This window comes from Balaenoptera acutorostrata, chromosome 9 (assembly GCF_949987535.1).
Source record: "Balaenoptera acutorostrata chromosome 9, mBalAcu1.1, whole genome shotgun sequence".
NCBI classification, from domain to species: Eukaryota; Metazoa; Chordata; class Mammalia; order Artiodactyla; family Balaenopteridae; genus Balaenoptera; species Balaenoptera acutorostrata.
In genome coordinates this window covers 65029701-65044550 of record NC_080072.1, presented here as the reverse complement: position 1 = coordinate 65044550, position 14850 = coordinate 65029701, and the positions used below count along the sequence as shown (strand labels likewise).

The 14850-nt window shown below is 41.6% G+C and overlaps 1 protein-coding gene across 11 annotated transcripts in view; it reads left to right on the top strand.

Moving 5' to 3' along the window:
• The window catches only part of SYTL2 (synaptotagmin like 2), a 100733-nt gene that overhangs the window by 21057 nt on the left and 64826 nt on the right, over positions 1-14850 (top strand). The window contains exon 1 of one of the 11 annotated variants that reach the window (XM_057553188.1): positions 3414-3487. The exons of the other annotated variants lie outside the window; for them this stretch is intronic. The gene's annotated coding sequence lies outside the window, so the exon portion shown is untranslated. Of the gene's footprint in view, positions 1-3413; positions 3488-14850 lie in introns of those variants that run through there. 11 annotated transcript variants of the gene reach the window in all.

Here is a 14850-nt window from a genome sequence, read left to right as displayed (position 1 = left end):
AATGTCTATCGACAGATGAATGGATAAAGAAGATGTGGTACATATATACAATGGAATACTACTCAGCCTTAAAAGAGAATGAAATAATGCCATTTGCAGCAACATGGATGCAACTAGAGATTATCATACTAAGTAAGTCAGAAAGAGAAAGACAAATACCGTATGATATCACTTTTATGTGGAATCTAAAATATGGCACAAATGAACATATCTACAAAACAGAAACAGACTCACAGACATAGAGATAAGACCTGTGGTTACCAAGGGGGAAGAGGGAAGGGAGAGGGATGGACTGAGAGTTTGGGGTTGGTAGATGCAAAGTATTACCCTTAGAATGGATAAATAATAAGGTCCTACTGTATAGCGCAGGAAACTATATCCAGTCTCCTGGGATAAACCATAATGGAAAAAAATCTTTTAAAAGAGTGTGTGTGTGTGTGTGTGTACACACACACACATACACACACACACATATATATGTATAACTGAGTCACTTTGCTGTACAGGAGAGATTGGTACAACATTGTAAATCAACTGTACTTCAATTAAAAAAGTCAATTAAAAAATCTTCTTTTCTTTTTATAAGACTGGTAGACAAAGACTTTGACTCCTAGGAAGATATTAGACATTTGCCAGATAAAAGCTAGTTAAGGGGAAAGTTGAAATCCCACTTTTCCTTGTGTTTTACATCCCTGAAGGGGGTTTATTTCCATCTGCCCTCAAATGAGCTGTGTTGTTAGTTTGAGCCCGTACTGAAAGTCTGTTCTGTCCCCTCTGTTTTTTAGCATATGTCATTTCATTTGAGTTTTGTTCAGAATTACAAAAACCTCTGTCCTCAGGTGAGACTGAGTCCCACAGAATAGACCTCATTGGTGTTTTGCCTTCTAGCTTTTAGGGGCCCCCAGATGATTTTCCCTTTAGCGGGGACCATACATCATATATAGCTGTGATTTCAATGTGGAGTGGGTGTGGGATTTCTCTTGACTCAAATTGCCCTTTTCTCACCTCCTACTTCTTTCCTCCCTATCTTGAAACCTCTTCTGACTGATCCAAGTAAGAAGTAACACCCAAGTAAGAAGATACTGCATTAAATACATGCAAATACTGGTGTGTTGTAGCAGGCAGAAGGCTGTGATGTGAGTAACTAGTGATTCCAAGGGCTGATAGAAACTAGTTTGTAAATGTAGATGATGGAAACATTTTCCCCTTACCAGCTCTGTGGGATTGTGGGAAGAAATGAAACACTAAAATTTAAGGTGGTGGGGTTTTTTTTGTATAATTCTTTTTTTAATGAATGTTGAAGGATGGTAGTTTTCTATGCTTTTGAGGTACATGAATGTAATACAATGAACATGTAATAAAGTGACGCCCCATGATGATATCATTTATTTCCCTTGTATCTCAGCCTATAGTAGTGGCATTTGAAAGCTATTATTTTGGGGAATAATATAATTATGGACCCAGAATTTGAAGTGAAAGAGCATTGCAGGCTGACTAGTTCTCCTTGATCTCCTCAGTCTTTTCTTCCATTCTTTTTTCTTCTCTTGTATCTAAGATGAAAAAAAAAAAATCAGGCAGAGAATATCATATCTTTAGATAAGGTTTTTTTCCTTCACATCTCTATTAATTTACTTAATTCCTTTCTGCAACACATTCATGAGGTTCACCACACTCCTTTTTTCTTCTTGGTGGCTTTGGCCTTCCAAATGGAAGAATAAGGCAGAAGGAATTTGAGGCATGTGGTGGTTAAGCCTGCCCTTAAAGCCCAAGCTCTATTTTCAGACCATTGTGTTGCACCATCTCTACCATGAAACTTTTACAAAGTTTAGTCTTAATTTATCTGAGTTCATTAAATGCTTTTCCTGGCGAAATGTTTCTTTTCTCCTCTGACTTGCCTCTTGGTGAAGGTGAGAGTTCTCCCTGGGTTTAAGAAAGATGAATTTTCAGTTACCTTGTGAAGGCTGATTTTAGGACATTGTGTCAGGTCAGACCGAGAAGTTTGCTCTGGGGCACGTGACCCATGGCTGTTGTGGCTGAATAGCGTCCACTAGGCTGCTGGAGGCCTTCTGGCTCCTCCTGTCCTTGGGCTGCTTCAGAAAGTTCAGTCTGAGGAAACCTGTGGGCAGAATCTGTCGGAGACTAGAAGGTGAAACAAGCCAGAGAGTCTGCAAGGGTCAGAGAGAAAGGGGCAGGAAGCGCCAAAGACTTATAAGGCTACAATCCAGGCATCTAGAGAGTGACACCGTTGTCCAAGAGGGGCAGAGTGGCATGGAGGTCAAGCGTGTGGACACTGGTGCTGAACAGCTGAGTAGAGTCCTGCACTGCCACTTACTAAGTTACTTAGTCTCTCTGTTTCCTTATCTGTAAAACGCTTACCTTGGCATATAGTTGTGAGGAATTAATGATATAAAGTGTTTAGAACAATGCCTGTCATATGGTAAATGCTGCCTAAGCCTTTGATATTCTTATAGTTATTATTAGTTAATGATAACTAATTTTGCCTAGTTTGCTATTTACTGTCAAGAATAAGGGCTATTTAATTTGGTTGTAAAATATCTTACTCTTTAGAGGAGCCTGAGCATTACTGAATGACTGCGTTAACTCGCTCCTGCCAGATTGGGATGGCGTCATTCTGGGCTTTGAGATGAAAAGTGTTCTCGTGAGTTATGGGGCCATGGCCTATTGTAGCCAAATTCTGCTGCGGTCTGAATTTTGCTCTCTGACCAATATGAATCAGAGCATTTTATTGCTGGCTCTATGAGATCCCTCTTTGGAAAAGAAAGATCATCTTTTACAGTGCCATTATTTTGCAAATGAGGTGAACAAAGACCCAGAAGGTTAAGTGTACTTGCCCAACATCACATAGGTCAGGAGTGTCTGAGCTGGGAGAGAGATTGACCTTGATTCCCATGACAGTGTTCTTTTTCCAGTACATTCGGGTTTTCCACAATCACAGCCCTCCTCTGAAGTGTAACGTACCTGATAAGTCTCTCTCACACAGAAGTCCTTAGGAGGTATTTATTGATCAGTCTTCATTGATTAAAAATTTATAAAATGAGTGCTCATCTTCTTCTGTAATCAAAGTTATGGGTAAGATTGATTTACCTAAATATTTTCAGCTTTCCATTATAGCTTGACCATTTATTTGATATCTACCTCCGCTAGGAAAAAAAACAGTATAATAAGAATTTATAAGTATTACCTGACCCATATGTTTGTAGTTTTTGAAATGAAAACTTGAAATTCTATTATCGGTTTGTAGAAGGTAACTGTTATCTATAAAATACACACATATACCCATATCTGTGTGTGAATTAGTATTTAAGAAGACAGACGGGGGTGAAGTTCCTCCATTCCTCTGAGCCCAGTTCCTCTTCTGTAAAATAGGAATGACAATGATACTTTCCTTACAGTGTTGGACTGACGATTCAGTGAGACAGCTTATGTACGTCTTCTAACATGGTGGGTCTTCATAGTGACAACAGCAGTAAGTAACTTCACATATAATCCTGCTAATCTCCCCGAAAACAAACAAAAAACCCCCAACTACGTCTGAACCAAAATAAGCCTTGTTAGGACGTTGTTTTACTGAGGAGAGGTGCCTGATTTTACCCCCTACCTGGGCATCAGAATCCTGGCTTTATAGTCACTTAGCAACAGTCTTCTTTATATAACAATGGGATGAGGAGTTCTCAGGATTTCATAAATTGGTTGTAAATGATTGAGAAGTAAATACATATATGTGTGTATATATATGTATATATATATATTTATAGCATATATTCATGTATACAAGTGCTGTTATATTCAAATGTGTATATATATTTGAAAATATATGTATGTATACACACTATATTTTAGATAGGTGGATAGGTAGGTAGATAGAGTATGTGTGTGTCTATTCTGGTTCCTCCTCACTAAGCTTAGTCATTACTCGGCACTTGCTCAAGGACAAGTCTTCAAGACTCCACTGGTAGATGTCTGTGGAAGGCTCTGCTGCGTTCTGCTGAGCTCCTCAAGATGCCAGAAAGGCTGAAAAGGTGCTGGCACTGGTTCTGCTGTCTAGTTTGGAGCTCTGTTTATCTTTGGTCATTGTATCCACTCTGCAAATAGTACTAGGTTCATGTGATGGAAGAGAAGGTTTAAATTCCCTCTGATTGGAAAGAGTCACTTTCAGCTTCAAGTCCAAACTCCAAAACCGTTTCCTGGGTACCATCATCATATAGTCCCAGCCTCCATCCCATCCCCACTGCTTTCCAGTTGCCTAGGGTTGGAGGTGAGGGGGGATTGTTTAATATCCTCTATAGTGTGAATTACACCTGTGAATTCCGTCTCAGAACCCTTGATGAAATAGGTATTGTTTGAAATGTTACCTGATGAAATAAAATTGGAATCAGAATTCTGGAGGATTGACTAAAGTCTTACTAGTAAGAAATAAGATCTATAATTCTGCAAAGAGTAAACTATAGCATTCCTGTCCCCTAAATCCCCTACCCCAAACAGGTCTGTGGTTTAACTTTAATCTCACTCTTCTTTGTGTCTAAAGTCTCCCCTCTCAAGGACCTTTAGCCTGAATCCACAATCTCCCCAATTCCTGTTTTTTGACTTAAATCCCACTCTCTCTGATAAACAGAGCCTGGGCCTGTGTTATTACACACTTAGGTAATTTTGAGGCTCTATCATCACCTTGAAATCTTTCTCAGACATTCTCCTCCTCTTCCTTCCCACTTCAGGACAGGGTCCAGGTTGCTCATTAATTACATTCTTGAGCCTAGGTAGCAATGAATGCAGTTTGGGAAGGTAGGCTGGCTGTATAAGCAAGCATGTGACTAGTCTCACTCACAGAGAAGAATACCTGACTGAGAAGCCAGTTCGCTCAGGTAGTTACTGTAACGGTCAAGAGTGCCAAGTTCAAGGATTTTCACCCTGGCTCATTGGGTACAGATCCCATGCCCCTAACGCCACATGGCCCTTTCCCTGATGCCCACTGCGAGTGCCAAGGGAAAAGGCTCAGAGCCACCCATTTCTGCTCCTGAGAAAAATACTCAGAGCACACACATGCTGATTACTGATGGTGGCTAAAGAATGTCCACTTCTTAAATGAAAGACAGTGCGCTTCTGTGTGCATATAAATATAGACATCCTTTTGTTTTTCTGCACTCCACCCTCTCTAAAGTAGTGTTATGCTATCTTCTGCATTGAATTCAGTGAGTGTAGGTTGTGAATTGTCTAAATCTTACCCCATAGTCAAAGCTCCACTCAAGTTTCACCACTTCCCAGTTCTTGCCCTCATCTCTTCACTTCCCCACTCGTCACACAGTTGTCACAAATATACCCCTTTGTCTGTAGTCCTTTTCCTCCTCTGCAGATGTGTTGTCTGCCCAGCTCTGTCACTTAGCAGCTGTGTGACCTTGGACAAGCCACTTGACCTTGCTGAACCTCAGCTTTCACATCAGTAAAAGAAGGATTATGATGACACTTGTTCCTACCTGCCCTCCCGCCCTCCCAGGGTTGTTGTGAAGAGCGCATATGCCAGAGTATAGTGTAAACCCCAGCCTTGTACAAATGGGAGCTGTTACTATTGCTGGAAGCCAAATCTTCTTGACAACAGGAACCAGGTCTTACTACTTAATAGTTGTATCTGTAGTGCCTCACCCAGTCCCAAACAGGGGACACTCTGAATGAGAGAGGAAAGGAGGACGGAGGGGCAGAAAGAAGGGAAGGACGACTTTTGTCAGTTTTTATACCCTATTTTACTAGTTATCATTCTCTCCTTCAATATAGCTATATCTTATCAAAGATTTTTTTTTTCCTAAGAAGACATTTTGCACTGGGCAGAAAGATGACTTTTTTTTTTCTTCCAATATTCTTCTTCTACATCTCTTGCTCCCTCAGCTAGCTGGGTCAGTGGTGTTGGAATTTACTCTGATCATTTTATGCTCATGAGAAAAAACTTATACAATTGGAGGCTATCTGAGAGATCAGAGAGCAAATGCCTCATTTTATAGGTGAGATCACCCAGGGAGGTAAGTGAAACCACCAAAAGTTTCAGTCATAAGCAGCAGAGAAAGAACTGGTTTTCAGCTGTTCCTCCAGGCTGACTGAATAATGAAGTATCGGTGATCATTTCTGCCTGCCTTTGGAGGGTATTTTAAGTGTTGACTGACACTATAAAGCTCTTTCTCGGATCAGTGCAGGGATTTTTGCTGTTCAGGAGGGCTTAGGAAAAAACAGATTTGCTGATGCTGGGTCATCATACTCCCTGCCTGCTGCCCACACTTTAGGAGTTTATTTATATATGCTGATAAACTAGATCACATAAAGCATAAAAATCCCTTTGTAACGAGTTGCATTACACGTCAGGTTTAACAACATTCTGTACTGCAAAGCTCAGTGTCTTGGGTGTGTGGGCATTGAGGGAAACGCCACTCCTCTTTGCATCTTTGAGTTCCTTCGTAGGTACCTGTGTGCCTGGCCCTTCCTTCCACTTTTACCACTCTCTTCCTGGTGTGTCGGACAGCACTTTGGAGCCAGGCAGACCTGGGTTCATATTCCAGCTCTGTAGCTTAGAGGCAAGATAGGTTTAGGCAAGTCCCTTAACCGCCATGAACTTCAGTTTCCTCATCTGTGAAACACAGACGATACTGCCTACTTTGCTGGTTCGCCTTATGGTGTAGAGGTAATGTGTGTAAAGATGGAAGAAGGTATTGAAGGAAGATAAAATGTCTGTTTCTTCTCCAACTTTTCTGTCAAGTCCAAGTTCTACCTATTAATTTCATTAACTTAGTTTTTATCTTTTATAACACACATACATACCTTTCAATATTATTAGTAGTTAATAAGGCATTTTGCTTTTCTATACAAAATCACATTCTTTCTTGTTGCCTTTCATCTGATTTTTCCAGGGTTTGGCTGAGAATTTTCAGAAAGCTTAGTGTATAATTTATCTCTTTTGGAGATTTTCCTTCCTCTTGCTAAAAAAAAAAATGTTTTTTAAAACCCCACCCCAAACCAAAACCCACCAAGTTGGACATCATTTCTAAATTTGAATCTCCTTTTTAAAACACTGTGGTTCAGTTAGTTTAAAGAGAGGTTTCTCAGAAACAAAGGTAGTGTATATTTTTCATCTCCGTGAAGATTATGTCACAATTCCAAACCGCTATATATATTTTTTCCTAATAAGGCAAAGGCTTGGAGATAGTTTACTTTCTCGCTTTTTGAATAGAGAAAACATTCCTTTAAAAAAATCAATTTCTGGTCCTTTGTAATAACGCTTCAAAGTGCATGTGGTACTTCAGTGGAATTCGGTCCAGTATCAGCAAACACTGTATGGCAGGCACAGGGTCAGGTAGTGGGAATACAGAGGAGATGGACACAATGTCTGTACCTTCAGGGAGCACCCAGGGTCCTTGTAAGGGAGACTGACAAGTCAGCAGGCAGTTGCTGTGTAATACAGTCCTGTGAGACCACAGAGGAGAAGACAGTAACCAACTTGTGAGGAAAGGGCTAGACTCACCTTCTCAGAGGAGATGACAATTGGACGGTGACTTGAAAGATGAGGAGGAGTCTGAGAAGCTGGGAAAGGGCATTACAGGCAGAGGGAGTCCTGTGTTCTAAAGGCACAGAAGTGTCAGGTAAATTTAAGGACCATCAGGGTATGATGTCGGGGAAAATGGAGGGGAAGGCAGGGGCCAGATCTGGAGGGGCCCATGTAACACTGAGGGGTTTGACTTTTATCCTGAAAGCAATGAGGAACCGTTGAATGGACCTCCCAGGGAGTCTTACACCAGAAGGAGACCTTAGAGGTCAGAGTCTAGCATTTCATTTGACAGATTTGGAAACTGAGGCCGAAGAATGGAAATTGACATACTCGTGGCCACACAGCTAGTCAGTGGCTGATAACGTACATCTTTGTATAGACCCAGTGGTGCCTGGGGAGTAGGGTAGAGGGGAGCCTTCACAATGAAATTCCAGTGTTGACCTTGTGAAGGCAGATTCTCATAGGAACATTTAGCCAAAAATTTGTCATGGGGACTGCATGATTTGGGCTAATGACCCCAGCATGCCTTTTTTGCATATTATGTCCTTTAAAGGAAAGGCCATCGCTAGCTAGAAATGCTCTTTGACTATTTTTAGGCTGTGTGGTAGGGGGAATTAGTGGAATTCTTAAGGTCAACTCCAGCTGTTTTTCTCCAAAAGACCAGCTGAATTTTTCATGAGATTCGCTCATTAGGGCTTTTACCCTTCAGTGAGGCATTGTACTGAGTCTGAGTCAGCCTGTCCTGGGAAATAAGGGATGAGAGTTTGGGGAAAAGTAGATTGGAGTTGGGATGGCTGCTGCCCTTTTTTTTTAAATGTTAAGCACTAACTAATATTAAGTGCTAATTAACATTAAGTGCTGTCTTAGATGTGGTTGGTTATTTCTCAAACCTTTTCAATCACAGTGAAGGTCCTTCTGGATTACAGCAAATACCTCAAAGGATTGTGGGGTTTTGAAGATTCAGGGATGCCATATATGTAGAGTCTGACACAATGCCTGGGTAGAGTTCTGACTAATTGCATCGTAGTACACTGAATAGCACGTTTCATTCAGGACTGTCACCTTGGAACACTCTACAGATATCAAGTCAGATATTCCTTAAGAATCCTGTGAGGGGAACTTGCCCGTGGTTATTTGGCATCTGCAATTACAATACTACCTCTCTATTGTGGGTCAGGGACTCTGTGAAGGCAGGTGAAGTGAAAGTATTCTTCATTTCTTCTAGAGTGCTCTGTGAACCCTTACTCCTATCTAATCTTATGGGTGTCTGTTTGGAGCTCACGCTGTGTTAGAAGGTAAATGGATAAATATAGCTGTAAAGCATTTTTGCAGTTCACAAACTGTCTTTCCATATGTGGTCTCCTTGGCCCCCTGTAGTAATTCAGCAAGGGAGGTGGGCAGTGGTTAGAATCAATTTTAGAAAGGAGGAAATGGAGACTCAGGTAAGTGCTATGTTCGTGGTCACCAAGCTAGTCAGTGGGTGACTCGTTTTCAAACCAGATCGTATGACTTTAAGTCTCATGTTCTTTCCTCTTCATGATGCTGCCAACTAGATTGAGAAATAAAGGGCCAAGTTTCTCCTCTAGCATAAAAGTGGTTTAAGGAATGCCTTTAAAGGAAGGTAACTGTTGCATACCCAACCGAGGAATGAAGGATCATGTCCAGCATGGGGTTTCTAGACATGATGGAGTAAAAGTGAACTTTGTCCCGCTAGCTCCGGAATAACAGCTATTTTCTGATCTAGAACTCAGTGACATTAAAATAACAATGCATAACTTATGCTAATGAAAACAATACTCATTTAAAATTGTTGGTTGGGTTGAATGGTAGTTGAGAGGCCTTAACCAAAGAGAGTAGGTCTTAACAAAGTTTCTATCTTAAGAATTCTGTCTAACACAGATGATCCGAAAGAGAACCAGAATACTTCTCCCCTTCCCTCTTAAATGGAGAAAAATGAGGCCATCCTTACTATTCACAGAACAGGAAGCCTGAGGAGATACTCCCAATACTTCAGTGACTTACTTAATATTTAAGAGATTTTTTTGTTTTGTTTTGTTTTACTACTATGTGCAAGGTACTGTGCGGCTACAAAAATGAAGTGGACATAAATCTTTCCCTTAAAGAGTCTAGAAGTGGGAATTTGATATGTTTATAAGTTTCTGTAATGTTTATGTAATTGTTGAATGCTTATTGTGTTGGGCACTTATATATGAGCTTAAATCTTCTTAACAACCCAGTAAGACAGGTATGATGCCCATTTTACAGATGAGAAGCCTGAGGCTCAGAGAAGCTAAGTAACTTGCACAAGAGGGTCACATTGTACCCAGGTCTGACTCTAGAGCCTGTGCTCTTTCCTACTTCAGATGACAGATGTACAGATAAGAGCTACGAGGGCTCAGTGAAAGAAGTAATTATTGCTAGCTTGTGGAAGGGATATTTTTGAGGGGCAGGGGGCTGCAGGAGCAGCTTCATGGAGGAGGTGTCATTTAAGCTGGGGCTTGAGTGATTGGTAAGGTTTGGATGTGTGCAGATATAAGGGGAAGACATTCTAGGTGACGAGAACAGCAAGAACAAAGGTCTGGTGATGATAGTGTAGAGCTGATATTGAGGAGTGATTTGGCTGGAATTCACAGAGTGAGAAAGGGTCCATGGAAAATAAGATTGGATAGGGAACTTGGGATGAGAAGTACATCAATACTAGGAATTTGGACTTACTCTGCCATCAGGGAAGAGCTAGGGAAGGTTTTTAAATTGAGTATGGCATGCTTAAAGTGGGGCTTTGGAATATGAGTCTAGTTGGACTGTATATGGTAGCCAGAAGTAGGGTGAACCAGGAAGTAAAGAAGCCATGTTCTGTTCATGTTCCCTTCTAAATGAGTGGTAGAAAAGGAGAGAAGGGATTGAATTGGAGGGAGAGTGCAGAGGTTCAGTCAACCGAACCTGGCAAATGATTGGCTATATGGCAAGGAGAGGAAAGCATCCGCTCTCAGTGTTGCTTTTAAAGATGTATTTAGTCAGCAGAGTTCCAGGCAACAAACTGGGGGTTCAGAGATGAATAAGGCACATTATCTATCCTCAGGCTGTATTAGTTTCCTGTAACTGCAGTGCAAATTACCACAAACTTAGTGGCTTGAAACAACACAAATTTATTATCTTACAGTTCTGGAGGTCAGAAATCTGAAATGAGTCTTACAGGATAAAGTCAAGGAGTTGGCATAGATGAGTTCCTGCTGGAGGCTCTGGTGGGAGAATGTTTCCTTGCCTCTTCCAGCTGTTAGAGGCTGTCTGCATTCCTTGGCTCATGGTCCCGTCCTCCATCTTCAAAGCTCATCACTCCAACCTGTCTTCATCCTCACATCTCCTCTCTCTCTTTTAGACCATCTTGCATCCTTATGAGGACCTTGTGATTCCACTGGGTCTGCTGAAATAATCCGGGATAATTTCCCCATCACGATATCCTTAATCACATAGGTAACGTCCCTTTTACCGTTTACCATATTCACAAGTTCCAAGAATTAGGATGTGGACATCTTTGGAGGACCCTTATTCTGCCTACCAGGGAGTTAACAAACACATCTGTGGACGATAACTTGACAAAGCTTTTTGTCCCTGTAATCTCTTTTTTCTTCCCTTTATTCAATCAATGAGGCACGTGTTGTAAGTCAGGCACCATACCAGGTGCTGAGGACACGGGGATGCCGAGGCGCCTCGCTGCCCACCTCTAGAGGAAGAAGAATTAGAGAAGGGCTGTTAATGTAGAACCCGAGACCAAAATGTCAGACTCTTGGCTCTTGATTTTCTAAAGTGGAGGTCCAGACGTAAGATGAGAAGGTTTAGAAGAATTTTGGTAATTTAAAAATGGGATCCTCCTACCCACCCTCTCTACTGCCAAACCCCAATCCCCAATTTAGATTTTTTTATCTACTGAAAGGCCTCTGGGGATGGGGGTGTTTGCAGAAACCAGGAATTTGCCTCTTTCTTACAATAGGGTGGGAGGTTAGAAGAGGGAGACAAATAGGAAAAGCAGCAGCAGTAACATTCCAACCTCAAGGTAGCATAGAAAGGTGATTGAGTTGGTGAAATGTTGAAGATTTATTGTCAGCTGGTGTTTATGAAGCCCTTACTATGTCCCAGACCATTTAACCTACAACCCAGTGTCATCCTCACGGTAACCCTGTAAGGTAGGCCTTACTGGCTATGTATGTAGCACAGACCAAGAAACAAACCCAGTGTCCATAGGAGAACTGCCAAAGAACTAATGAAAGATCAGTCCCCTTCCAAGCATCTTTTGACTCTAAATTCAGTGCGTCCTACTCCATCACAGCAGCCTCTTATGTCAAGGGGGATAGTTAATGCATGTGGTCGGCATTATCCACCTGTATCCATTTCAAAACAAGTGTCTCTCAGAGAGGAGCAAGAAAGACCTTGCACACAGTTAAGAACTTGATGTATCTTACACTAGGGTGGTATTTCATAGAGGAAAGACTATGTGAGAACATCATGGGAAGGTGGCCATCTTCAAGACAAGGAGAAAAGACTCAGAAGAAATGAAACCTTCTGATACCTTGATCTTGGACTTGGAGCCTCCAGAACTATGAGAAAATAAATTTCTACTGTTGAAGTCGCCCATCTTTTTGGTTTTTGTTATAGCAGCACTTTCAAACTAATATAATGTATGCAGAGTATATCGACATTCTTTGTGCCATTCTTGCAGTTTTTTATGAGCTTGAAATTAATTTTTTAATTTCAAAATAAAAAAAGGAAAAATTAAAGAAAAATGGCACACATCTGTCTATTCTAACATAGAAACAAAAATATTGAAAGAGTATTGTTAAATTTTTAAAACCCAAGTCACAGAAACAATATCCACTTTTTTGTTGAGATATGTGATATGAGTATCTGAATAGAAAATGCCTGAATTGACATATAATACAGTGTAAAACAATGATTACTTCTCTGAAATGAAGTTGGTAAGTGTGAGAGAAAAAGAGGTCATTTACTTTATACCTTGTATGATTTTGTGATTTTCAAACATTTTTTTAACAAAGAAAATGTATGTTACTTAATGATAATAATAATAGTATTAGTAATAAATTCAATGAAAAAAAACAAAAAAAGAACTTGAGGGCTTCCCTGGTGGCGCAGTGGTTAAGAATCTGCCTGCCAATGTAGGGGACACGGGTTCGAGCCCTGGTCTGGGAAGATCCCACATGCTGCGGAGCAACTAAGCCCGTGCGCCACAACTACTGAGCCTGTGCTCTAGAGCCTGCGAGCCACAACTACTGAGCCTGTGTGCCGCAACTACTGAAGCTCGTACACCTAGAGGCCGTGCTCCATAACAAGAGAAGCCACTGCAATGAGAAGCCCACGCACCGCAACGAAGAGTAGCCCCCACTCGCCGCAACTAGAGAAAGCCCGCATGCAGCAATGAAGACCCAACACAGCCCAAAAAATAAATTAATTAATTAATTAATTTAAAAAAAAAAAAAAAAAAGAACTTGATGTCTCTTTGATGGGATCAGTAATGGCCTGACCAGAGAGATTTGAGCAGGTCTGGGCCAAGGGTGAGGCACATAAGGCACCCAGGGCACAAATCTATGGAGAAAAGGTCACACAAGTACTGGCACTGCACTTGCCGTACGCTGAGAGTGAGCGTCTCCTTGCATCGTGTGCCTGGGTGCCCGACTGGTAAGGAGGCCTCACTCTCAGGGTGCTGCAGTACAGTGTGCTGTGCTCACACAACTTCGCCTCCTTGAATTTGGGGCCCTGAGCATCTTGCTTGCCTCACCCTAGGTCTTAAATTTGAGCAGGAGCCAGAAAGAGGAGAGGACCAGTGAGTTCGGTGACCTCAGTGCTGGCTGCACATTCAAACCCCCTGAGTAGCTTAAAAAAAAAAATCTCGGGTAAGGTCTGACCCCAGACCAGTTAAATCAGAATCACTGGCATGGGGTGGGAGGAAGGGAAAGAGGCCTAGGCACGGATATTTTTTTTTTAAGTTTTTCAGGTGATGCTAATATACAGCCAGGTTTGGGAACCCCTGAGTTTGTACATTTGGAGAGAGTCCCTCACTGCCAGGCTGAGTAGGAATGTACGTGATTGTACCAAAAGTGAGGGTTTATGTAGTCCTTTTAAAGTCAGAGCTGAGGACTGCTACAGTTCAGTTAACTTTATGATCCTGGGTTTAATTCCAGCCTGGTTAATAAATCAGCTGGTTCTTCCACTCCCTTCCTCTGAATTTGAAACCTAGAAAATAATTAAATCTAGAATTCATCTGCAATGCCTGTTGTTATCATCAATGTGCTGGTTTCAGGGGTGCTGGGAAATGTATCTCGACCCATTTTATTAGCCCGTTTGCAAATCCTTATGTGGGTTGAAACTGTATCTGTCCTGGAAGATAAAGGAGGTCTCCTCTGAGTGTCCCAGCTCTTACATTAGGTAGCTGTGTGACGTTAAGCAGTTGGTCTAACCCCTCTGTGTCTCAGCTTCCTCATCTGCACGAAGAACTGGTTATGACTCCATGATTCAGCCATTGCTTCATTTTTGCGTTTGCTCTTGTTACAGCTGGAAAACAATTGATGTACAAATTAACATGCTTAATTTTGCTGTACTCTTTAACCAGACGTCAGCTATTTCTGACCTGTTGGGAATCCTTTTTAGCTGTGATTGCCAAACCTGGCCAAACATCTGCATCCTGTGGGAACATTTTAGAAAATGCAGATTCCTGGGCCTTGTCCCTGAAGATCTTGATTCAGTGGGTCTTAAGCAATGTCTGGAAATCTGCTCATCAGCCATATTTTGATACAAGCAATGATAAGTTTGATTAATTAAGGTGGTAGAACTCCCAATTTAGATATCACTGTAGAGTTGACCATTGACAGAGATCATAATTCTTCAAGGAAGCCTTCCCTGGCCCCCCGAAACTACATTAAGCCCCCTGGTTAAAAGTTTTAAGGCACCCTGCTCTTCTGTTTTGTAGGACTTCTCAGGCTTGTTCAATATCTGTCTTCCTTTCTGGAATATAAGTTCTCTAAGGGCAGAGACGGTGTACACTATTCCAACATTTGGGACATACGACCTAATCTCTTCCAGAGTTGAGATCTGTGGTGAATGCTGCCATGGCAAAGGGAGAGGAAGTTTCCATCTGACATTTTGAACTGAGGCAGGGCTCCAGGTGCTTCCCAAGCTGTGTAACCAATAAGAGCCCATGACTGTGTTGGCTCTTACAGCAGCTCCGTGCGATGTCCGATGAACCTTGTTATACTGTCTTAAAGCTCCTTGATGTGTTGTAAGTCATCCCTTTCATAGGTTGT